This window comes from Coenobita brevimanus, chromosome 64 (genome assembly GCF_032717465.1).
Source record: "Coenobita brevimanus isolate Jiangsu-jjx chromosome 64, ASM3271746v2, whole genome shotgun sequence".
Taxonomy (NCBI): Eukaryota; Metazoa; Arthropoda; class Malacostraca; order Decapoda; family Coenobitidae; genus Coenobita; species Coenobita brevimanus.
Genome location: NC_137017.1, coordinates 31,390,434 through 31,418,242, shown reverse-complemented (window position 1 = coordinate 31,418,242; position 27,809 = coordinate 31,390,434).

The following is a 27,809-nucleotide window of genomic DNA, read 5'->3' as shown; positions in this document are numbered from 1 at the left end:
TCCACCTTCTCTTTCTTTCTCTCTTCTCTTTATCTCTCGCCCTCTTTTCCTCTCTTCTCTCCTCCTTTCGATGTGTGTGTTTGGAATCGATCTTGACTATTTTACTTTTTTTTTCCTTCTCATCTCTTCCTCAATCCCTCTCCCATCTTTTCCTCACTTCCCTTTTCTCTTCTCTCTCTCTCTCTCTCTCTCTCGCTATCTTTCTGTGTGTGTGTGTGTGTGTGTGTGTGTGTGTGTGTGTGTGTGTGTGTGTGAGTGCGTGCGTGCGCGTCTGTGAGTGCGCATGAGGCCATTGTTAGAGCAATTGACGGAGCTTATCTTTAGCGTCAACCCACCGGCTATTGTCTACCTTTACGACCGCAAGAGGAGGAAGAGGAAGAACAAGAGGAAGCGTGGGAAGAAGAGGAAGAGGATGAAGAAGACCAAGAGGAGGAGCAGGAAGAAGAGGAGGAGCACGAAGAGGAGGAAGAGGAGGAAGAGAAAGACGAAGTGGAAGTTGGTGAAGAGGAAGAGAAAGGTGAAGTGAGAATTTAGTAGAAACAGGTAAAGAGGAAGAAGTGGCGGAAACAGGAAGAAAAAAATTAATGGGAGAAAAAAAAATGGAGAAAAGGGAGCAGGATATAAAGAGAAAAGTACTAAATATCCATAAACACCCAAAGAAAAGTACAAGTGAAGTGAAGAGAGAGTTGGAGAAATAAATCGGTAAAAAAGTGATAACAGGGAGACAAGAGGGAAAAAAAACAGAGGGAATGGAGTCAAGAGAATACGCTAACGCCAAACACTTAAACAAGAGAATACACAAAGCGAGATTAAAGCGACTTTCATGCGAGGAAAATCGAGAAATTGAGAGGGAAACGGCTCATGAAAGTAAAGAGGAAAGAATACATGAAAGGAGGAAATAGAAGACGCAAGAAAACAGGAAGACAAAGAAGAAAAAGGTGATAACAGAAGGTACCTTAAACAGTGGGTATAGAAGACAGAGATAAGAACTGACCCCACAAGCAAGAGAAAAACAAGAAAGAAAGGAGAATGAGGAGAAAGGAGAAACGGGAGAAGAGAAACTAATGATAAGAAAGGGAGAGAAGAAAGTGATCAGGAGATAAAACGAACTGATCATATACGAAGAAGAAAGATTGAGATAACAGAGAGAGAGAAAGAGAGAGAGAGAGAGAGAGAGAGAGAGAGAGAGAGAGAGAGAGAACGATCTAAGTGAAAGGAACCGAGATAATATACGAAAGGAGAGAAAAGGAAAGACGGACAAGAAGGACTGAGGAAAAAGAGAGAAGACGATGTAACGAGATACACATAAAGAGAAAGAAATGATAAAATTAGTGAGAAAGAATGTGAAAGGGAAGAACAGAGTGTGAAAGGGGAAAAGCATAGCAGCGGGAGAAGGCGAGTAAAATTATAGATATGGAGATAATGTAACAAGGTGAACACATACGAAATCATGACGACAATCTCTCTCTCTCTCTCTCTCACACACACACACACACAGCTTGGTGGGCAATAACGTATCAAATCACCCACACAGACGGCAGGCTAGAGGATTGAGCTGTGGACTGCTGATCTCAAGGTCGGCTTACTGAATCCCAGATGGTGCAGGGAACAGTGTGAAGAGCATAACTTAATACTCCCAGGCTGTAAATATTATTAATTAATCCTTTTAGACTCACTTAAGTAAATCTAAGTGTTGATAAATGATATGGTGTGAGCTGGAATACATGACTAGAGCTGCACCTGATCATGAGTGAGTTAATTTAACACAGGGTCCACTGATGTCCAATAACATTCATAAAATTAAGTCCACTTTAATTCTGATAAATACTGTGGTGTTACAAAACGCCGAACACTAGAATTGTCCTGACCGTGAGAGAGTTGGTTTAAAAGACTTCGCTGACATACAAAAATACAATAATAAAGATAAAGAAACAGCCATGTCACTGAAACTCGCCTGCTACCATCATTTACATTGTCATTAAGGTGGTAGGTGGTGGCGACCATCATCCACTCACTTGATATAGTGCTTTCTACTTCCTCCCCCTTTCTTATTCTGTCTGTGTCTGCCCTCCTCTTCTTTTCTTTCCACTCCTACCTTTCAATTTCTATCACTTTTTATTTCTTTTCTTTCCTCTTCAGGCGGCTTTACAATGACTGACATGCCTAATGACTTCCTCTAATCCAGCGCTGGGTGGTAACCATAAAACCAAATTACTGGGTGAAGTGTGCTGTGGAGCCCCTATTGATTGGGTAGAAAGAGGCAAATGGGGCGTCCATCCAGGAACCAAACCCCTAGACAATTCCCCATACCTTGTTGTGCTGAGGCGCTGTCAGCCGCTAGGGAACATTGGTTCTCAGCACGGGACGAACCTACAGGGGTGGTTGCTTGACCGTAGTTGATGGGTCTGCTCGGTCTGACAGACTGGGGTTGATCAAGAAGAAGAAGAAGAAGAACAACAACAACAACAACAACAACAACACGAACGCTGTCGGTAGACTAACGTAGATTTACCGTAATATTACTGTTGATGCCTCCAGTCCCGACGATATACATTAAATTCAGGGTGATTCTCAGAACTGAGGGAAGAGAGGATGGTGGGGGGAGGGTCGAAAATAGCATTCACTGACCCCCACATTCCGAAGAGGAATTTTCTACTTTATTTTTGGTATCTCCGGGTGATTTCAGACGCCACTGGATAGACTTTTCGAGTTGGAGAAGTTAGACATAAATAACTAACTCATGGGATAGACTTTTACACTTCTAGAATTAAACAGGCTAACTATAGATGATTTTATAGACTACTGAATAAACTTTTTGAACCAGAAGGGGTCAGGTACAGTCATCATAACCCCTTCAGATCAAGAGTTGTCAGAATAACTTAATAAAATACAAAAATACGTAACCCAATTCAAGGGACTAAATTCTTATCGAAAGGGAGAGGGGGACTCATTTAAGCAAAACAAAATAGTAACACTAGGAATTACCATACGACGTGGAGAAGGGCTTACGTAACCTTGAATGAAATGTGCTTAAGACTATGTAGACACAGACGATACTAGTGTCATTGTGGTAGCATGAGAAGGTGCGTGGAGGCATCTGCTGGGGCGATGATAAGTATGCTTCCTAGTGTATATCGGGGACACACACACACACACACACACACACACACACACACACACACACACACACACACACACACACACACACACACACACACACACACACACACACACACACACAAATTCAATAAGGTCTCTGCTCACATAACTCCTTTACTCAAAACCATAAACGTAAACCTACACCCACACCCTCACTCATACCACCCACCAACCCCCCTACACACACACACACACACACACACACACACACACACACACACACACACAGCTCGATTATATTTATTCACAATATTTCACACACAAACACACACACACACACACACACACACACACACACACACACACACACACACACACACACACAGTTCCATTAGGTCAGTTCCTACGCACACAACCATAAACACACGTACATTCACATCCACCCATCAATCCTCACTAAACACACACACACACACACACACAAACCCTCTTTCCAGATCTACATAAACCAACATATCTGAGGAGGACAGCTCGACGTACACACACACACACACACACACACACACACACACACACACACACACACACACACACACACACATCAGAGGGAGACAGCGGGACGTATCTGGCACGCGATATACACAAGGGAGTGGAAAAAAGAAAGAACGTTCCAGACACACGGAAGAGAGGGAAAAGAGGAAGAGAGGAAGGCAAGAGAAAGGAAGGGGGAAGGAGACAGGAAGAGAGAAGGAAGAGAGAAAGAATAAAAAGTAGCGAAATCAGAGAAAGGAAGGGAAAGGAGAGAGAGAGAAAGAAGGGAGATAGAAAGAGTAAACAGCGAAGTCAGAGAAGAGAATGTAAGAGAGAGGAAAAAGGGAGAAAAAGAGAGGATCCGGAGACAGGAAGAAAGGAGGAAGAAGGAAAAAAGAAGATAAAACAGAGGCAGAGAAAAGAAAGGAAGGGAGATGAAAAGAGAGAAAAATCGTGGACACGGAGAGAGGAAGAAAGAGAGGATGAGTGAATAGAACAGACGATAGACGAAAACTGAAAGATAACGGGAAAGAAGAGAGCTAAAGAGAAGGCATGGAGAGTGAAGGGAAAGAGATAAAAAAAAAAAGAGACAGGAGGAAAGGAACAGAAGAAAAAGGAAGGGAATAGGGAGGAAGAGAAGAGGGGGAAAGAAAGGAAGAGAAGAGGGGAAGAGACAAGAATAGCGAACAGTGCAAGAGAGTGATGAGAAGGAAAAAGAATGAAAAGCGAAAGGAAGAGAGGAGAGTAAGAGACGAAAGGGAAAGAAAGGATGCCAACAGAAATGAAGAGAAAGCAGAGAAAAAAATCCTGGAGAAGACAGGAAGAGAAGAGACAGGAAGGGAGGAAGAGAAGAGAAAGCACGAAGGGAAGAGGGAAACGAAGAGACACCGAGAAAGAAGGAAAAATAAAAGGAAGGGAGGCACAAAAGAGGAGGAAAAGAGGATTGAGAAAACAAGGGAGGAAAAAAAACGAGTTATGAAAGAATATACGAGGAAAGGAAAAGTGGAGAAAGGAGGAGAAACAGAATAACGCTCGAAGCACATGGGGGCAGAATGGACACACACACACACACACACACACACACACACACACACACACACACACACACACACACACAGGCAATGCATATACATGACGACACATACACTTACGACATACACCCATACGTACAGATGACAGACACAGAGATGGACACACAAACAAGGAGCACCAATACCCTCACGCCCACCAATTGGTCTAAAGGACAAACATTTCCCTTTACCCTGTGACCTTGACCTTTACAGATTACTCTCAAAATCCATCCACTCACTTGATGTAGTGCGGCCTACTTCTTTCTTCACCTTTATCATTCTTTCTCTGTGTCTGTCTTTCCACTCTTCCATTTTCTCCCATCTTTCCTATCACTTTTTATTACTCCTCTTTCCGTTTCAGGTAGCTTTAAACTGAGTGACAAGCCTAATGGTTTCCTGTAAGCCAGGAAACCATTTACAAAGCTGGGTGGTAACCATATAACCAACCCATACGTGTTCTCTACGTGTCAACAAATGGGTTGGTGGAGGGTTAGTGCCTCACCCTTTAAAACAACTAATTCAAAGTCAAATGGCCACCCTTTATGAGATTATGGCGTCTGCCTATAGACAGATAGATAGACAGCTTATTTAATCATGATAATTAGAGATATGACGAAAAGCGAAGGCCTGTGATTCATTAACGCTACTGCACAATTAATAATCATGAAATTAATTACTTTCTCGCATCCCTTCTTGGAAAACCAGGATATGCTGCTGTTGCCACCGACGACGACGACGACGACGATGATGATGATGATGATAACAACGAAGATAACGATGATGACGACGACGACGACGACGATGATGATGATGACAACGAAGATAACGATGACGACGACGACGATGACGATGATGATGATGACAACGAAGATAACGATGACGACGACGACGATGACGATGATTACAACGAAGATAACGATGACGACGACGACGACGATGATGATGATGATGACAACGAAGATAACGATGACGACGACGACGACGATGATGATGACAACGAAGATAACGATGACGACGACGACGATGACGATGATGATGATGACAACGAAGATAACGATGGCGACCACGACAACAATGATGATGATAACGAAGATAACAATGACAATGATGATGAGGATGACCACAACGATGCTGCTGCTGATGACGCTGATTATGAGTCGACCCAGGTAAAACGGCGATAATTAGGAAGAGAGGACCCCGCCGCCATGACCTCGTAAAATGATCAACGCACATCAAACCTGGGGTGATTTCGCGAAGGTTAAAAAATAAAGGGGGGTCAAACCTCACTCATCCGCAGCGCTACGATAATCAGAATGCCCTGAAGCTGAAGGAGATATTTGATCCACTACACCTCTCTCTGTCCGTCTGTGTGTGTGTGTGTGTGTGTGTGTGTGTGTGTGTGTGTGTGTGTGTGTGTGTGTGATTCTGTCTGTCTCATGCCCCTGTCCGCTAGATTTAATGAATGGTTGCTTTGATGGTTAACCCGAGGAATTAATGCTACAAGGATACATCGGAAAGGGACGGGAATAGAATCATCAAAGACAGAGGACATTATCAAGTGGTAGAGCGAGAGATGGCCTTGCTTCTGACCAATGGGATCGAGGAGGCGGTTCGTCTGCTGGGGATATAAAGGGGAGTAAATGCTTTCATCACGGGTTCCAATTCTCCTTTCCATTGTTTCGAGAATCGTGGATCGGAAACTGAAACGCTGAGTGAGGGGGAAAAAGGGGAATTAGAGAGCGGTGAAAATGTGATTGCTGAGGGTTAGGAAAGTGGGATCAAAGACCAGGAAAGCAGGAAAATGGGATAAAGTGCAGGAACAGGGATAATATGAGGAAAAAGGGGATGGATAGGAGACAGCAAACCGAAGTGAGGGGAAGAAGAAGAATCAGAGGGGACGAAGGGATGACCGTCGAGAGAAAGGAAAAGGATTAGTTTGGAGATAAAGATGAGGAACGAGGCTAAACTGAGGACAAAAGATGGACGATAGTGAGGATGAATGTGAGGATGAAGTTGAGGGTAAAGAAAACTGAAATTTTGGGGAAAAAGATGGAAAGGAATAACGTGAAAATAAAGCTTGAGGAACTGAGGACGATGGTGTGTGTGAAGGTGAAAATGAAGAAAATGGAGTACACACACACACACACACACACACACACACACACACACACACACACACACACATACACACACACACACACACACACACACACACACACACACACACACACACACACACTTTATAGATCGATAGCTATCAATAAATATATATTTTAGAAGGGAAGACAAGGAGTAATATGCCTTCATCACAGTGTCCAGCTTTCCCTCCACTGTTCTGAAGCAGATATTTCGTTAAGAGCATATTAGGTGAAGGAAAAAAAAAGTGTGTGTGTGTGTGTGTGAGAGAGAGAGAGAGAGAGAAGCGAAAGGGGAGAGAGACTTGAGACAGTGATGCAACCAGAATGATAGTAACAGAGTCTAAGGAGGATTAAGGTATGGAAAATGAGTACAGGTATGTGGTAGAGGTACGAGATGTCTCCACAGGCACAGCAAAATCGTCTGGCAGAAAAAAGAATAAAATAGACATAAAGACCGACACTGTTCAAGGAGTTGAGAGATTAATTTTTTACTTCTTCACTACAGACGTCCCCATAAGCTGAATACAGTCATCCACAGTAGCAGAAATAGATACTTAGATAAATAAAAAAAAATAAAAAAATGGTTCTGTATATGAATGAGAGTTATAATCGAGGAGGTAATAGGCTACTAACTCCAACCTCTTTACTAGGAGCTAAATAAAACTATCTGGAGGAAGCAGGGTAAAGCAGACAGGCATCGGTACCATAACATCTACTGTATTTCATTCTTGCTTCTGTGTATTTCATCTTCCTTCTGCCTCACGATTTATATACATCATCTCAGCGGCCATCTCTCCCACTAGAGGGGTTAGGAAACAAAATTAATCCTTTCAATCTACTGTAGGTAGTGGAAGGAAAAAATAAAAGATTCCTTCGTAACGACACGCAAGCACGTAAACAGAAATAATGAATGACAAGAATGGGAAGAACAATGAGTGCTGAAGCAGGACCGAATGAGAGGCCGGGGAGAAGCCCACGTGAAAGAGAGTGTGAGTGAGTGACAGAGAAAGTCAGGCAGAGTGAAAGACAGAGGGAGCGAAGTGAGGGAGGATAAGGGATGGGGGGAGGGGGTGACGTGTGTGAAGGGTAGAAAGGATGAGGGATGGAGACACCAAGAGAGAATATGACTGGAATGGTGATAGTGGGCAGGGAAGTGTAAGTGACTGTGTGTGTGTTATACATACATACATACATTCATACATACATATATATATATATATATATATATATATATATATATATATATATATATAGAGAGAGAGAGAGAGAGAGAGAGAGAGAGAGAGAGAGAGAGAGAGAGAGAGAGAGAGACGGACAGCTTGAGAGAAAGAGTGAGGGAAAATGGACAGTGACAGATTGGGAGAGTGGGTGAGATAGATACGGAAAAAGAGGAAACTGAGAATCAGAGGGGGAAATTGGTGAAGACGTGGTAGGAGGAGGAGGATTAAAAGAAAAAAAAATGAAGAAGAATGATAGGGGATGAAGAGAAGTTAAAGAAGGAAACAGAGAGTGCAAGAATGTCAGAAAAAGTGATTGGAGAGAAAGAGAGCTGAGAAAGAACCAGGTACAGAGTTCATGGTATGAAAAATAAGATAAAACACAAAGAAAAAGAACAGAGTGAAACAAAGAAAAAAAAATGTTATATGAAAGAAATGAAAAGGGAAGAGGGACAGAAGTAAAGAATACAAGATAAAAGAAAGAGAAGCTTTGATGGAGTAAAAGCAACAAAGTATAACAAGAAGGTATGGAATGAAAGAGAGAAAAAGCATTAACATATGAAGAGGCCATCTAATAAAGTAAACAAAGTAAAAGTCTATAATAATGAAAGAAAAGATATAAATGAGAAAGCAAATGCATAGTGTAATAGATAATGCCAAGGGACTGACGGAATGTACTCAAGAGGAAAAATATGGTGGGAAAAAATAGAAAGACGGAAAAGAAGTAAGCCCGAGATACAATAAATAAGAGAAAGGAAATGCGAAGGAAAGAAAAAGATAATAATGACAGCGCAGGTGGGAGAATGCGACAAAGAAGAAGAATATGAAGGAAAAATTTGGAGTACAAGAAAGGAAAGTAACCAAATGAACTCTTGTTATTACACGTACAGACAAAAGCTGTGTCTGGAGGAAGAGAAGCATTAGGCATAGAAACAAAGAACAGAAAAAGAGTAAAAAAAGCAGCAGAGGCAGATTTTTAGCAAGAGGTAGGAGGGGAAACTGGTCAGGCCGGAGGGGGAAGGTAGGAAGGGATTGTGCATGGAAATAAAAAAAAATAAAGAACAGGAGGGGGGGAAAGAGAGAGAGAGAGAGAGAGAGAGAGAGAGAGAGAGAGAGAGAGAGAGAGAAACGAATTTTTATAGCAAGTTTTTAGAACATGCGTGAAAGACGAGTGATGTTCCGTTTTGCTGTAAGCGAATGAAAAAATGGACGGAAAAGAATGACTGTGTAAAGTGAGTCAAGGTTGGTATTTCTGGCGAGGAAATATTTACCACTTGTTTCAATCTTTAAGCATCTCAAAGCTCTTACTCTTGACATTCAAACTCTTTCTCTTGCCACACCCTTGGGGGTCTGGAGAGGGGGGGGGGCCTTCTTTGCGCAACTTTGACGTTAGAAGTGATATTTATAAGTCATTTACCTTTTCTAGGATAGGGTTCAGCACCCTCTTTTTCCCCTCTCGCAACAAACAGATTCTCAGCCTTTGATGGCAACAGACATTAACTCTCCTCAGTTCAGTGTAGTTACACACGGAAAATAATAAGTAATTGTTATTTTGAGATGAACGTAGCTTTGTTTCATTTATTCATTTATCTATTCATATCTTGTTTATTTGTTTTCTGAGAACGCAGGAAGATTTTTCCTCAGTTCAATGCAGTCATCCACTGCCAACTCGGTGTCATTTTTTCCACGTAACTCCATGGAAAAATTAACTCGAACCTCATGTACAAAGACAACAACAGGCACATCAAAAGGAACACGAATCCTCCCAAAATCTATCTACATCAGGCACAGATTAACCAAGATCCAAATTTTTTCGCCACGTCGACTCTCGGGGGGGGGAAAAAGATAATAAAATCTGCCCCCCAGGAAAATCTCGATCTCCGTCTTCTCGATTTCCCGCATGTTACTCCGCTTTGATGTCGGCCTCGGCTGAGCGGAGGGGCGTCAGCTGAGGGACTAAGACATGTGACTCAATTCCCAGACGCTGATCCCAACCCCTGTCGCGATTGTATCTGACGGGGAAAAAGAGAAAACTTGGTGTGATTTGATAAGCTGGCTGGGGGTGGGCCCAAAGCGGATGGCGGGGAAGCAACAGGTTCACGGTAGGGTGTTTTTGCAGTGCTGTGCAGTGCTGTGCTGTGCTGTGCCAGAATGGAGGCTGAGGATAATAGTCTGGGTGTGATGTGGTGTTATGGCGGCTAGGGGATAGTGTTGTCTTACTATGTTGTGCTGTGGTGTGCATTGTTTGGAAAGCGTCTCAGGGATAGTATAGTTTGGCTGTCCTGTGCTGTGTTGTGCTGAGCTGTGCTGTGATGACGGCTTGAAGATAGTGCTGTTTTATTGTGCTGTGGTGTAGTTTTCGGGGATGGTGACTTAGGGACGAATATTGTTTGGATGGGTTGTGCTGAGTTGTGCTGAGATGGTGGGTCGGGGATAGTATGGTTTGGCTGTACTGTGCTGTGCTGTGCTGTGTCGGGATGGTCTTGCATGGTATGGTGTGGTGTGCTGGGATCATGGCCTTGTTTGATTTGCTGTGGCTTAGTGTGCTGTGATGTGGTGTGGTCTGGTGTGGTGTGATGTTGTTTCTTGTGATGTGGTGTGCTATACTGTGCTGAGATTAGATGATATGGCCTAATTTACTGCTGTGTGCTGTGGTATGGTGGGATGGCCTTGCTGCTACTTATGAGTTGGTGTGGTGTGGTGTGGTGTGGTGCGTTGTGATCTGCTGTAGTGATGTGTTGGAGTGGCCTTGTTTGGTGTGGTTTGGTGTGGTGCTGCTCGATTTGGTGGAGATACGAAGTGTGGTGTGGTGTGGTGTGACGATCTGGAAGGGTCCGATTTACTGTGTGGTTTGAAGGGGTGGGTTGTGGTATGGTGTGGTGTGGTGTGATGCGGTGCTGCGTAGTACAGTGTGATGCAATATGGAATGGTGTGGCGTGATGTTGTGTGCTACTGCATGGTGAGGTACAGTGTAGTGTGGCGTGGTGTGCAATGCTGCCTAGGTGTCGGGTAGCACTGCAGTGGGGTGGGATCACGATGTTTAGTGACGGAAAGTGTCTGCTTGATGTCGTGATGCTGTGCTGAGCTGTGCTGGTGTCAGGTTGTGCTGCAGTGGAGAAGGATCTGAATGTTAAGCAGGAGAAAGAGTTTGTCTGTGGTGGTCTGCTGCACTGTGCTGTACTTGTGTTGAGATGGACGCACAATGGTTAAAATAATAGCTGAGCTGTGTTATGATAGTGCTGAATTGCTGTGCCAGAATTCTGATGCGCGTTCTGGGCTCGGGTGTGGCGTGTTTGTTGGTGCTGGACGTGGTATAGTGATGAGCAATGTAGTGTGGTATGATGTGGTGTTGTGCATTTAAAAGAACGGCTAAGTTGTCGTGTGCTGCACAATGGCCTTGACGTGCCGTGCTGTAATATGCTGTTGGGAATTAAGGGCATAGGGTGTGCTGTGCAAGGTCAGATGGAGCTGTGTTGTGATAGATGCGTTACCATTGTGTCTGTGCACTGCTGATGAGAACATCTGGTTAAAGTGGGGACGACTGGAGTGTTAAACTGCAGTTCAGGATGTAGGAGTACGATTTTGATCCCTTCATTCAGTAAGTGCGAAGGTGGAAAAAAGCCGAGCTATACTACATTTGATGAAGCAAACGCTAAGATAATCCGTTCGTCTCTGGTTGATTCCTAACCACATATAGCACTTTCTTCATTACGATGTCATAGCTAGCCCAACCACTTCACAAACTCGATTAAAGATGGGACGACAAAAATGAAAATACCCAATCGTTGTGAGGAGGTTAATAAATGGGATATATAGTTTCAAGGCGGACTGGGTGGCTTACATGACTTGATATTTCATTCTTAGGATCCTAAATGACCAGACGAGCGTGGACGTAGAGGAGTATAATATCGGTGACAATGGGTACTGGATAATTTTGTGACAATCCGGGCACTGTTGGGGCATTTTATTATTCATCACGGGTCAGGAAGAGCTGAGCAGAGGCGTTTTGCGTAAGCCAGCTGAATGGGTGGGAAACCTGCCATAGTAACTGTCGATTGTTTAGGCAAAAATGAAAAAAAGGGAATTTAATAAAATGCAAAGGGATCAGCTGACGATATACTGTGAATCCAAGGTAATGAAGAGGAGAGACACACAAAAATAAAAGGTCCAAGAAGAAAAAGAGGCGTTCAAAGCTGTCATAACAAGAGCCACACACTGAAAAAATAAATCTAAAAATTTCCATCCGTTAATTAACCCTTACATGGCGATAACATATATTTCATTTATTTATATATTTATTTTTATTTTTTTTTGCTACCGTCAGTTAATATGTTTCAGTTCAAGAGTAGGGACTTAGATAGGCGTTCCATTAACCCCTTCACTATCAGAATCTTATCTTGGCCCTTTCAGTCCGATGACATAATTATCACATTGTTCTTGTTGTCTCCAGGGAAATTTGTTCAGGTTTGTCGAACTAAAGAGGTTAGATACAGCCTTCACTTACACTTCACTTACACCTTCACTTACACTTCACTTACACTTTCACTACACCTTCACTTGCACCTTCACTTACTGTACACCTTCACTTGCACTTCACTTACACTTTCACTACACCTTCACTTACACCTTCACTTACACCTTCACTTGCACCTTCACTACACCTTCACTTACACTTTACCTAAACTTCACTTAAACCTTCACTACACCTTCACTTACACTTTACCTACACCTTCACTTACATTTCACTTAAACCTTCACTACATCTTCACTTGCACCTTCACTTACACTTCGCTTACTCTTCACTTACGTTTCACTTAAACCTTCCCTTTCACCTCACTTGCACCTTCCCTTACTCTTCACTTACGCTTCACTTAAACCTTCCCTTACACTTCACTTACGCTTCCCTTACACTTCACTTACGCTTCCCTTACACTTCACTTACGCTTCCCTTACACTTCACTTACGCTTCCCTTACACTTCACTTATGCTCCCTTACACTTCACTTACGCTTCCCTTACACTTCACTACTAGAGAGGTTTGATACAGCCTTCACTTACACCTTCACTACACGAGGTTTTTAGGGGCTTTTCGAACTGGAAGGGTTGAATAAAACTTTCATCAACCCTTTCTCAGCAAGATAACCTCCCTATTAATTTTTTTTCTAGTTCTCTCATGGTACCTGGAATAAAAAAAAAAAAATACGTCATCGGTATAATCCTTTCAGTGTAATGGCGTGTTCAACTGATTTATTCGTGTTCTGTTTTCTTGGAGGGAAGAGTCTTGGGGGCTCCTGGCCTTAGGTTCCTTTTTCTTGCATAAAAAAAAATGAGGAGACACACACCGAAGAGGTTGTACACAGCCTTCTCAAATCCCGCCTCTCAAGGATTATCCCATAAGCTGGATTAAATCGCGTGTTCGATAGCGGGAATGAATAAAAGAGAAAAACGTCATAAGGGAGAAGGAGATAAAGTTGACGCGAGGAAAAATATACAGGAAATGAGCGACGGAAAAGCTTAGTGTGAGAGTGGGTGTGTTATGGAAGTTTCTTAACACCTTTTCCTTAGTGATTTATTTTGTTTGTTACACCTTATGTCCTCTTCTGTGTAACATAAAGCCTTCCAGTATCTCCATTCTCTTCATAAAGAATGTACAAAACGATATTAACCAGCCATAATAGAAAAATAAATCGATAAGGAAGAGGTGTTAGTGAGCTTCCTTTCCTGACGAGAGTGGAGGACTTAGATGGGTACGTGGAATAATATGCACAAGAGGGACAGAGACGGTAAACAGATAGATAAACTCACTGATAGACAAACAGAAGGACACAAATCGATACGTATGTGAAACTGAAAAATCGTCAGTTATTCATTTATTCATTTATGGGTTTATATTATTACTGAAAAGCTGAAGAAATTAATCTGTTGATGTAAGAACGAAAAACGAATCTCCTTTCCGAGTTGATGACACGTAAAACTAATGATGAAGAAAGTAATGCAACAGTTCTTCAATTTGGCGCTCTGTTATCTTGTTTTTGTTTTTTCTCGGATGGAATAATCTTACGGACTTCTGGCCTTTGGTTCCTTCTTACACACACACACACACACACACACACACACACACACACACACACACACACACACACACACACACAAATTATAATCACAGTCATCGTCAGTCCATATCTAGTAACGAAGAGAAATGTGGTGTTTCCTTTATTACAGAAGAGTTTCCTTAGAAGAATATATCCTTTTCTTACAGACAAGGTCCTTCTAAAAGAGTTATATCTTCCTGTGGCTGCCAAAGAATACCCGGTATAGGACAATTTTCAGCATAGTAAAGGAGGTAAAATATTGTCTGTTGGCTGCAAAAATAAAGAAAAAAAACATCTATCTATCTATCTATAGCCCGACGCCCTAATCCCGCAGCAAGAATTATTCAGAAAAAATATAAAAAAGATAAAATAATGTGTTGGCAGAAAGAATTAATCAAAAAAAAATATATAATGAAAGATAAAATAATGTGTTGGCAGAAAGAATTAATCAAAAAAAATATATAATGAAAAAAAATATATAATGAAAGATAAAATAATGTTTGTTGGCAGCAAAGAATAAATAAAAAAAAAATATCCACACTGCAAAGAATAAAATAAATTAGAGCAAACAGGGGACCGGGAGAAAAACAGCAAACCAAATTCACGCAGACAACACACGTCTTTAAAGGCGAAGAGAGTAAGACTGGTTGCGAGGGGCATAAGTTTCACTCAGGCTGTTTGGGGAAATGTTACCCAATTATTGAGGGAGGAGGAGGAGGAGGAACAGGAAGAAGCAGAGGAAGATGATAAGAGGGAAACAGAATGAAGGTAGGGGAGGAAGTCGAGGACAAAGAGGAGAAGAATGAAAACAAAGCGAAGAGAGAGAGAGAAAGGAAATAAGTAAAGGGAGATGAGTGAAGATAAGCATAATGACACGGAAAATGTTGGAATGTGAACGGGAGAGACCAAAGGAAAGTGAGAAACCGAGATCTGGGGTAAAAAAATCCCCGTAGAGTTTTATCGTTCTCCAGCGTTCAAATGGATTGGATTGATTTCCAGGAAAGTAAGAAAGCTGGACAGGAATGCTTGGAAAACGTTACCAAACATGTGTTCTACAATACAGGGAGGAAAATGTAGCTAATCAGGAGGCGAGAGGAAAGAATAGGTGGAAATTATATCAAGTGTAGAAACATTATTAAGACGGAGAATTACTAAATAAACTGTTAACCACTTCAATCCGTTGTATTTTATTTTATGGTGTTGTTATTATTGAGTGATGTTTATTCGGCTCTGGAGAGACTTCCATGGCTGAGAAATTATATACAGCTTCCATTAAAGACGTCATGGTACTGAAGGGGTTATAAACGTCATGGTATTGAAAGGGTTAACCACAGCAGACCGATGACACGTCTAAAATAAAGCTGAATAAAATCGTCTTGTGCTGAAGGAAATAAAATAGACGCTACTGACCCACTGAATCCAATGATATTCATTTGTATTTTATTCTTGCTACAAGGGGAGTGAGGGAGGAGAAGACCGAGGATGTAATGAAGGAATGAAGAGGTATATGGGAAAGGGGGATGTGAGTTGGGGGGAGGGCAGAATAATGGCAGGGGACAGGGCGACATGGAGGCGATTTGTTTGTGGCCACCCCGCATGGGATTAAGGCATCTGGCTGTGGATAGATAGAAAGATACAACCAGACGATTTTATTTCACCCAAGAACGATGTATTTTTTAATAAAGGAGATCCCAATGCCTTATTAAACCCCTCCAGTTCAAAAAATCCGGCCAAAGCAGAATATAAGCGCTCGGGAAAAGCAAGAATATACTCAAATATACTAAAATATACTAAATTCTATGCATACTAATGATGCCTCTAAGGATAGACGAGTTTGAGTTTACGTGGAGGAAAAAAGAGGGAGAAATAGAAGATGGAAAACAGGATTAAAAAATTAACGAAGACAAACGAAGATGCACCGTAAGAAAATAAAACAATCAAAACAAGACAAAAGAGAACTTGAAAAAGGCTGAAAAATAAATAAAAAGGTAGGATGTGGGTGCTCAGGAGAGAGAGAGAGAGAGAGAGAGAGAGAGAGGATGAAGATAAGGAGTGAGAAGATCGAGAGCGACATAAAGATCGACAGAGAGAAAAAGAGAGCAGGAAAAAGAGAGTGAGTGAGGGAGAGGGAGGACAAAAGCAGGAATATTGAAGAGGACAACACCCACTCGTCCGGCATCCCCTCTGCGTGCCTGGAGCGAGGGTAAATTGACCTGGTCCGCGCGGAGGGCTGTTGCTGCGCGGCGGGTCACAAGCTGCCCTAAGGCGACCTCTGCTCCGCCCGGATATTATTGTGACCTGCCTACCAATCCTCCCCCCTCCCTCACCTTTCCCTTCCCCCTCTCCCTCCCTCTCCAACCTCTCTCTTATTCTTTCCTTCCTTCCTTCATGCCATCTTTGTTTTGGCGATTACACTTTCTTCTCTTTCTCTGTTATTCCATTTTCCTGCACATTCTCCTTCACTGCTAAGTATCCTTCCTCTCCTCTTTTCTCCTCATTATCTCTCTTATTCTTTTCTTCCTTATTTATCTCTTTCCGTCGTTCTTTCCCTTTTCTCTCCTTCCTTCTTCCTTCCTTACTTGTTTATTTATACTTTTTTATATTTCTTTTCTCCTTCCTCCTTCCCCCTGTCTTCAATTATCGCTTTCCTTTCTTTTCTGTATTGTATTTCCATGTTTTCCTTCCTTCTCTCTTTATCTTCTTCCTTTCATCCATTCTTCCCTGCTTCCTACCTACCAACCAAATCCCTTCATCCCCTCCTCTCTCAATTTTCATTCTTTTTTCTCCCTTACTTCTTTCCTTTGGCTCCTTCCTCCATTTTATCCTTCCTTCATTTCCTAGACCCCTCTTTCATATTTTGTTTCTTTCTTCCTTCCTTCCTTACCTCTGTGTACTTGTGATCTATCAATCTCACCAAATTTGTCCCTGATTTTGCTTTCGTTGCTTTCCTTCTCTTTTTTCTTCTGTCCATAATTATTTATCACGCATTCCCTTCTTCTTTCCTACATTTCTCCCTTCCTTCCCTCTTTCCTTACTGATTTTACTGTTTTATAAGCTTGTACTCATTCCTTCCTCCTTCGTGTATTTCGCCTCCTTCCTTCCTCACTTCCCAGTTATCGTGACCTATCCATTAACCGTAACCCCTGTTCTTCCCTGACATCCTTCGTCCTTTCCTTCCTTCCTCCTTTATCGTTGCTTCATGCTTCTTCCTTCCTCATCCTGAACTTTCTTTCCTTCCATTTTATAGTTTATTCTCTTTCCGGTCTTTCCTTCTTCTGAACTTTCTTTCCTTCCCTTTTTTTATTTGATGATTTACTCTCTTCCCGGTCCTTCCTTAGTCTGAACTTTGTCACTTCGTTTTATTTACCTAATAATTTACTCTCTTTCCGGTCCTTCCTTTTCTTTCTTCCCTCCCTCCTTCCTTCCTTCCTTCCCTACTTTCTTTCTTTTTTTCTCTCTTTCTTTATTTCGTTTGTACAATAAACAAGTTGCTTTATCCAGGTGATCGATAGCTATACAATGAGCGATACTGCCGGTCTCTGCATGTTCCCAAGACAGGTATTCCCTCAGGTACAGAGCACTTCCTGTGTTATAGAAGTTCCAACCTTATGCGGTAATACGAGTACTATAAACAACAGGTGTACACATATGTTTAAGTAATTAGTGGAGAATATTTCAAAGGCCCTCTCCCCCGTCAGTTTAAAAATACAAAGACGGAAAAAGCAAGGACACTGTTCCTGGTCCTCATGCCTAAAGATTATCCGTCCTTCCTTCTATCAACCTCTGCCTCCCCCCTCCCCTGCACCTCTCTCTCTCTCTCTCTCTCTCTCTCTCTCTCTCTCTCTCTCTCTCTCATTGTTCGGTCCCTTCACTCAGTTTCCTCTCTCCCTTTCTTCTGCTCGTCTTTCGTCACTCTCCTTACTTCCTTCATTGTTCTCTTTCTTCCCTGAGTAATGGTCGTTCTGTTCTTCTTCTCCTACTCCCTTTGTCTTCATCTTTACAAGGCTTTCTCAGTCTAAACTCCACTTCCCAAAGATTCACTACGTTTTCCACGCTCTCTCTCTCTCTCTCTCTCTCTCTCTCTCTCTCTCTCTCTCTCTCTTTTAGTTTCTGTTCATCCGCTCTCTCCTTTGCAATTTGACTCCATTCCATTTCCTCTCCTTTACCTAATATTTTTTGCAAAATTTATCTTTTTAATTTTTTCCCAAACCCTATCATTTTCTTGTTCAATACTTCTCCCAATCTTTATCACATAACCCTTCCCACTCCCCATTTTCTTTTCCACTCCTTCTTCAGCATATCTCATTTCTTCAGTAAATTTATGCTGCACTCTTCATCTCTTCCCTTCCCCTGATCTTTTCTTCCTTTTCCCCATTCCTCTTCAATCATCCTTTCCTTTTCTCTTATCGCCCGTTTCTAACTTCTTTCATTTCACAAACTTTATCTCAGCTCCATGCATCTTCCTTCGTTTTTTTCCTTCTCTTTTTTCTCATTCGTAGTGCATTTTTCACACATTTTCCCTATCCACCATCCACTTTGTCTTCCCCATTCATTTTCCTTCTTCCTTCTCCACTATTTTCTACATGGTGCCTTCCTCTTCCTTTTTAAAATCCTCCTCTCTACCCTTCTTTCCCCTCTTCCTCTACTCTTCCTCTCATGCTCCTTCATTTCAACTTCCACTCCTCTTTCCAGAACTTCATCTTTTTCTTTCTCGTTCCTCTTCTCCGTCTCCGCTTCATCTTAATCATCAGTTTTCCTTTCACTTACTGACATATCCTCGACAGTTTCTCAAAAGCGTTCTTCCCCCAAATTCTGACCCTAACCATCCTGCTTCAAGTTTTCCTCCTCTCTCTCTCTCTCTCTCTCTCTCTCTCACACACACACATAAATATATAAGGCTGAAACACACACACACACACACACACACACACACACACACACACACACATAAATATATAAGGCTGAACACACACATACACACACACACACACACACACATAAATATATAAGGCTGAACACACACACACACACACACACACACACACACACACACACACACACACACACACACACACACATAAATATATAAGGCTGAACACACACACACACACACACACACATAAATATATAAGGCTGAACACACACACACACACACACACACACACACATAAATATATAAGGCTGAACACACACACACACACACACACACACACACACACACACATAAATATATAAGGCTGAAACACACACACACACACACACACACACACTCTCTCTCTCTCTCTCTCTCTCTCTCTCTCTCTCTCTCTCTCCTTGGTTATCATTCTCTTCATCTCTGGCATCTGGTCGGGACATGAACCCGGGTCCTCATAAAACTGCTTCTATTTATCCTGTATTTTATTGACTCCCTCCCGTCATTCACCTCAGAGTTATATTTGCTCGACAGACGCTCGCTATTTCGGATTTCCGTCCCAAGTCGCAAAAGTTTCTGTTCCGGGTTCGTTTTTGCATTACGGAACTGCGGTAGAGTCAAGGAGCGTATGCCTATGGCTGGGTTCGGAGGTTCCCTAACACCTCTTCCTCAGCGATTCATTCTGCACAGTACACAGCTCAGTGTCCTTCTGTGTATCATTAATGTACCCTCTGTCGGTATCAGAAATATATAAGTAGAATAACAGGGAATAAAATGGAGGAAAATGCATAATAAATCGCTTAGACAATAGTATAACAGAGAATAACATGGTGATAAAGGCATAATGAATCGCTAAGACAAAAGTGTTACGAACCTCCCAATGCCTCTTAGAATACTGCCACCAACTCGAATTTTGTGTTTAATGCCTCTCAATTAAATTTTTTCTCTCAGGGGAAGGCGATGGTACATTGGTCTGCAAGTTCAATTCGCAAGTGGAAGAACCTCAGTTAAATTTTCGGGTCTATAGGATTCAGCTTGTTGCTCCAAAGTTACTCCTCAGCGAGCAGTATTATTAGGGACCTGGACGTAACATTAATTATTGTAGGTTGCGTTCGAGGGGAAGACTGAGGTCCTCGTGCAGCCGATAACATTAACCTAAGTCTTCTCTTCCGATTTTCATTAACATCCTTAAGCTCCAGCCTTTGGTTACTTACTTCTCGCATTAGAAAAAAAGGGAAAAAAAAAAACTCGAAGCGAAGGCTGTGTTTATAAAAAAAAAAAAAAAAAAAGAAATGATTGGAATATTTTGTAACTGTTTTTAAACATATTCCCAAACAAAACAGTTCAGTGATAATTTAGTAAAAAGAAAATGTTGTAAGTTATTATGAAACCAGAAGAATAACGAGAAATATTTAATCGTATCCAATATTCCCTCTGAACCACTGCAATATTATTTAGCAATTGCAAATATACTCTGACAACAAAGCAGTTCATTGGTAGTTTAAATAAAAAGTTAGGTTATAGGTCAACATGAAACCCAAAGAATAATGTGACAGAATTACAACATATCTATAATTCGCGGTAATTTAATCTATGGGGTTCATGAGCGGCTTCCAAACTTACAGTCCATTGTTATAAAATGTGCAACAAATACGGGGGTGAGAATTACACTGACAAATTATTCACAGGGGCATCATTTCCGAGCGTTATTAGCATATTTAATGTTATTTATGGCCAGCTGAATAGACAATGACATTCACAGCGGGGGTGGGGTGGCAAGAAGTATTCATAATCAAGAAAATACTATCTATAAATGCCTTATTGTCGTCCTAAATTAACCTAGCATGTAATTATCAGTTCACAGTGCCGTCAGACATCAACCATTTTTTTTTTATTTACGGTACGTGATCATTTGCAATTTTTCACTCATATCCGACTGGTCAACAACCTCTGGGAATCGAGGGATATATATTGCATTCCATTTTTGTTTCCTCCTGGCCATTTTATTCTGTTTGGAAGATATTTTTTGAACTTGAGGGATTCAGTGCAGGATTCATTAACATCACCAATACGGGAGGTCTTGCATAAACTTTATAACAGACTGGAGGTAGCAAAAATAAACTAATTCATCGTGGTGAAGAGGTTAAATGTTATATCTGATAGGCAAACTGCAGTGATCTCTAAATGTCTTGTACGGAAACTGAAAGTGGAAAAAAAATATTCTCATAATATTTAGCCCAACAACTATAAATATCTTGTGCTACATTCTGAAAAGTTTGCTGGGCCATGACGATCGCATCACTAGGAGTCGGAAATAATCTCCCTTTTTCTTTTTTGTAATGGAGTATATACAGAGCGATATCTATGTCTGCAGGTGTACTATTGCAATCAGGAGCTGCAAGATATCCCCTACAAATGATACCTTTGCAATCGCCAGAGCCACAGGTAACTACTATACATTTCTGTACGTAATATCCCTTAATCTCTAGTTCTCTGCTATTTGATATCATTCTTGTAATACTGGTAGCGAGAGAGAGAGAGAGAGAGAGAGAGAGAGAGAGAGAGAGAGAGAGAGAGAGAGAGAGAGAGAGAAAGAGAGAGAGAGAGAGAGAGAGAGAGTCAACTCCTTTGCTGATCCTCTACCCTTCCATTAAGTTTGGCTCAGATTAAATCAAAATTGTTTTAGTTACTGTGTTCACTTACAGACAGATCTATACTGGTCGATCTCTGACATTTGACATTATGAACTTAACCTCTCACATATTGTTAAAAATGACATGCGTTAATACTCTGGATGACTCTTAGCATTTTAACCGTTTCATCGAAATAGGATCAAAATTGTTTGTTATACAGTTCACTGACAGACAGACTACCCGACAGACCGACCAACAGACAGACAGACACTCGGCATGGAAAACATTTCATCTGCGTTTCAACCAATGCGCGCGGGAATAACGGGAATAACATTATAATACTTACAGATGTTACTGAAGTTTATTTTTTCAATACAGTGATTTTAATTTTATGAAAGTAATGCTGCTTGTAGGACATTACTCATAGGAAAATACTGGCGTTTTACAAGATTCTCGTGAACAAAAGATTAATTATCACGGGAGATGTTTCCTTGCAACAAGTAATAGCAGCTAATGTTAAGCTAAACAGCCTTCATATTAACCTGTGCTGCAGAAGACCGTTGGCGGGGCAAAAAATTAAATATAAAATAACGTCCACTGGAAAAAGCACACGAATAATTATGCATCACATGAAACAAACGGTACGACCAACTGAAGCCACTGTACAGTCGGCATCAAAAGTCCTGTCACCTGTCCTGTTTTCTCTCTGTGAAGATGAAGGAAAAGACAGAAGGAGAGAAACCGTAAGAGTGTAATTTGGAAAGATCTGTACCAAAGCTCAGTCGAAAGCCTTTGAGATGTCATGTGCAAAGGTACAGAGTTCATCAAAGTCCCGAAAGAAGGATGACCAAAGTATAGAAAAGAAGGATATAAGATTGCCAGTGGAGTTTCCCTGGTGAAACCCATACTGACGGCCAGATAGGTCATGGGAAGGAAGGGGGCTACAAAGTCTTCCTGCTGGTTCAAAGACTTTAGAAATAAAAGACATTCAATCAACTGAAAGATAGTTAAATAGTTGGGCGCGGTCATCCTGATTCGGGACAGGGTGTGGCAGTGCAATCTTCCTGAAAGAAAGATATAAAACGACAGACAAAGGCCAGAAAGTTTGCCGTGGCAGGGTGACAGCACAAAACCATAGTTCTGGAGAAAAACAAGACGGACCCAAGACCGTATGCCTTACTTGTACTGAGACCCGTGAAGGCAATTATTACCTGTAATGACATGGATGGAAAAATCCAAGTGGGGAGGAGACATTGATAGCACCGGCATCGTCCAAAGTGTACCACATGCTACCATCACTAACGCAACAACAACTTCTTTATCAGTAGTATCATCACTAGCACTGAAGAAACACAATCGTTTTATCAATGCTGCCATTCCTAATAATGCAATATATGCAACGATTTTATCAGTACTATTATTACTAACTCTGCAACAACCACAATTATTTTATCGATATTTTGATAACTAAAAGGCACTCACCGAGCGCATACCTCCGTCAACGCCAATATAATTTACGATTTATAAATATGTCTGTGCCAAAGTCGTCCGCAGCGGTAATTAGTTCTACGGGCTTGTTACACGATCTCAGGTAAGGCATGCCTCCACCGACGCCAATAAAATTGATATTTTATTTCTGCATTCGGATTCGGATCCACAGCAAAATCTAATTACCACTTTTTTGTTCCAGTGTCCACCACTCCACCACATTCCACTGAAAACCGACAACAACTTTTTGAATATCTTGCACAAAAACAAAGAATCAAACGAATAAACACGAGTTACATTACCACCAATTTCGATGGAGGCAGTAACTAACTAAACCATAACTTCTTTTCATCGATACTATCACTACTGAAGGGCACATCCACAACCATGTTACAAACTGCCATCACTAACACATCAGTAAACACCACCTAACCAATATCCAAGCCATCTTTCTTACCGCTAATAGATTTACTCGTACACCACCGACTGAGAACGAAACCAGGAAACAAAAGGCCGGAGAAAGAGAGAGGGTACGAAGAAGACTACGTCGAGTCAAAAGAAAGCCTCAGTCGTGGTCAAAGCTCATATGAAAACTGCTAGACTTTGGGGCGGACTACAAAGCCGAGGAAATAATGATATATGCATGAGAGGAAAGGAATGCAAAAGGTGATGTAGTGTTGTGGAGAGAGGAAGAGAGGGGAGGATGCGGGTGGCTGCTGGAGGAAAGGTGTTGAGAGAGAGAGAGAGAGAGAGAGAGAGAGAGAGAGAGAGAGACGAATAAAAACAGTGGGAAGGGAGAGAGAAAAGCAGGAAGAATAAAATGCAAGGAGAAAAAAAGCAGTGAGAAAGAAAAGCAGGGAGAAAGAAAAGCAGGGAGAGTGGAAGGGGAGGATGATGCAGCAAAGCAGGTCATGACACTGAAGCTGAAAGACAAGGCCCCCCGTTCTTCAGAAAGTTGAACGCAGGATACTATTTTGATATTGTTTTAATATTTTGCCCTGTCTTTCACCCAGGAAGTTGAGAAGGAAGTGTGTGTGTGTGTGTGTGTGTGTGTGTGTGTGTGTGTGTGTGTGTGTGTGTGTGTGTGTGTGTGTGTGTGTGTGTGTGTGTGTGTGTGTGTGTGTGTGTGTAGAGACAGACATCATAATTCCTCATACACTGGAGCAATAGCCTTCTTTTACTTCCTCCTTTCATGTTTCTTGGAAGTCATCGCTCGCTTAACTTTGCCGGAGCTATTTTTTCTTTCTTTCTTTTCTTTTTTTTTGTTGTTGAGAAGTTGAAAAAAAAAAGAGAATTCTGACCTGCCCTCTCCAACGCCCCCACCAAAACTGGAAAAAATATAAGTTCCCTTTGTTTAGCTGTGTGTGTGTGTGTGTGTGTGTGTGTGTGTGTGTGTGTGTGTGTGTGTGTGTGTGTGTGTGTGTGTGTGTGTGTGTGTGTGTGTGTGTGTGTGTGTGTGTGTGTGTGTGTGTGTGTGTGTGTGTGTGAGTATATGCTGGCCTCCTCTTCCTCTCTTTCGGGTACGTAGTCTAAAACACTTAACTCTTTTTTTCGGACGAGTTTAACCTGTACTGAATAAAATATCGTCCATCCACCTATCCAGCTATCCCTCATTCGCTCTTTCCTTGTGCCTTCGGAAGCGTAAGTAATCATTTTATACACTTACGCGAGAAAGAACAATCGTCTTCTCCTTTAGGCAGAATTATGTGATCAATAAACGCTAACCAACACATAATCTAATTCTTATGGGCTACATCCTCTTGGTGCTTCTTAACTTACTAGATAACCAGGCGTCCATTTGTTGATTATATTGTTCCCACGCAGCAGAGTAAATGGTTTCCTCCCAGTTTATTTCAAGGTAGCACTACATCGTTTGAGTGGATGGCAGTAGCACTCAATTACCGAGAAACAAAGACATAACTAATACCATATCGATAATGAACTACACTTACGAACATTTCCGACAGTTATACTTCCTACTCTGAAAACGCTAATTAACTATTTCATTGGCTCAAAGTATGCATGATCGCAATTATTACACAAATCACGGCATTCCTGGCCAGTCTAAACACAGCAGTATTATATTTCCCAAGGGCAATACTTCCACTTCACCACACACACACACACACACACACACACACACACACACACACACACACACGCACGGACGTATGCTTGATCACACCTCACCACAGCACACCACACCACTCTACACAACATCACACCACACCAAAATCTCGCTCTCAGTCTTCTCCGCTATTTATCTGTTCTGTTATTCATTTTATCGTCCATTATTTACATTATTTTCCACCCTACCTCAATCTCCAACCCCTTCGTCCCTCTCTGTCGCAGTTTTTTCCCTCCATCCCCTCTCCTCCCTCCTTGATCTTAATTTGCCGCCATCTACCCGTCTTTTTACTTTTCCCCTTCGCTTCGTCTGTCATCTGTTCCTTCTTTCCCCTGATACCCTTCTCCCATGATTTCATATTTCCTTTCTCTTCAGGTTATATTCTCTCTCTCTCTCTCTCTCTCTCTCTCTCTCTCTCTCTCTCTCTCTTCCTCCAGTGTTCTCTTATTTATACATTTTCTTACTAATTCTTTAATTTACACTCTCCACTTTCCCGGTTTCATCACTCAGTTCACTTAATTGCTTTGCCCCGAGGATGTAATTTGTATATTATTCTTGATGGTGTCAGGCTATATTATTCAGCACAGACAAAGTATCATGGAGGAAAGTTAACAGTCATTCCACCTTTCCTCTCATCCTTTCCTCATCCGCTGTCTTCTAACTTTTCCCCAAATCAAGCCATCAACTCTTCTTTTCTCTTATCCTCTCTTCATTCACTTTTCTCCTTCGTCTTCCCTTCATCATCCACCCCTTCCCACCCTCCCTTCATTAATTCTCCTCATTCTTCTCATCTAAACTCCTCAATCCACCCATGCTCATTCACTCATCTCCACCACACTCCTTCCCCTCATCACCCCATCAGCTTCTCTCCCTTCCCCTCATTCTCTTCTCATTCATCCATTTTTCCCACTTTCCTCCATCTACCTTTAATGCTCCACTCTCCTCCATCCCTTCATCATCCACCCTTCCTCCTTTCCACTAACATGCACTCTCATCCTTTCCTCCTCCAACCAACTTTCCTTTCCACTAACATTCACTCTCTTCCTCTTCATCAGTATCCACTCTCCACCATCTCTTCCTTTGTCACCCTATCAACTCCACTCCTTTCCCTTCACCTTCCCCTCCTCCACCCTCCTCCATCCATCCCTCCTCCTCTTCATCAACATCCACCCCTTTCCCTCATCCCTCCTCGGTTCCCTTAATTTTCCCCACATCTCATTCACACTCCACACACTCCCATCATCCTCTCATCTCCAACCCTTCCCCTCATCTGATTCAAACTCCCCACTCCTCCTATCATCCTCTCACCTCTACCTCTTCCCCTCATCACTCCATCAATTCCTCTCCTTTCCCCTCATCCTCCCCTCATCCTGCGTCTGTGTCTTTAATCTGAGTTGACGCGGAGGGCCAATAATATAATGATGGTTCTCAAGGCAGGAGGGAAGGGCGCCATTGTCTCGCCGTCGTGTGATGTCAATACCGCCTGCTGCTACCAAGACACGCCAGGCCAGGGGAGAGGGAGGCAAAAATGAAGACAACGAGGGAGAAACGTGGAGAATGGCTGGAGGAAAATAAAGACAACGGGGAAGTAACGTGGAGAAAGTGAAGAGGAAAATAAAGACAACGGGGAAAAAAGGGGGTATAGGCAGGCAAAGATGAAGACAACAAGGAAGAAATACTGAGGAAGGGGAAAGGAAACAAGAAGATAACAAGGAAGAAAGGTGGAGGAAGGAGAATGGAAATATGAAGACAACAGAAGTACTTAGGAAGGAGATAGGAAATAAGAAAATAGAATTACTGAGGAAGAGGAAAGGAAATAAGACAACAGGGAAGGAACGTGGAGGAAGGGGAGAGGAAAAAAAAGACAACAGGGAAGAAACGAGGAGAAAGACGGGAGGAAAATGAAAACAACAGGGAAGAAAGGTGGAGGAAGGGGAGAGCAAAAGTGGAGGCATCGAGGGAGAAATGTGATGGAGAGAACAAAAAATTAAAACTGATGACAAGGAGGAAGAAACGTAGGGGTCAAGGAGAGGACAAAAGAAAACAACAAAGAAGTAATGTAGAGGATGGGGAGAGGAAAACGGAAGTAAAAAATGAGGAAAGAGGTTGGAGGAAAGAAGGAAAGGCCAACATAAAGACACGGTGGAAGAAGAACTGAGGAAGGGTAGAGGAACAAATGAAGGTAAAAATAAAGGGGATGACGCAACACAAAAAGGAAAAAATAAAACAAGAAAAAGGACGAGAGGAAAAGCAAAAATGAAAATTACGTGTAAAGATGGAAGAAGTTAAGAGCAAAAATAAAAACAGAAGTTAAGAAAAGGGTGGCAAACAGTCCAAAAATAAAGAAAACAAGGCAGAAACAAGGAGAAATGGGAGGGCAAGAATGAAGACAAAAATGAAGAAAAGGGGAGGGAAAGAGGGAGACAAAGCTGAGAAAGTATCGAAGGAAAATTGAAGAAACAAAAACTAAAGATAATAAAATGACAAAAGGAGGATGGAAAG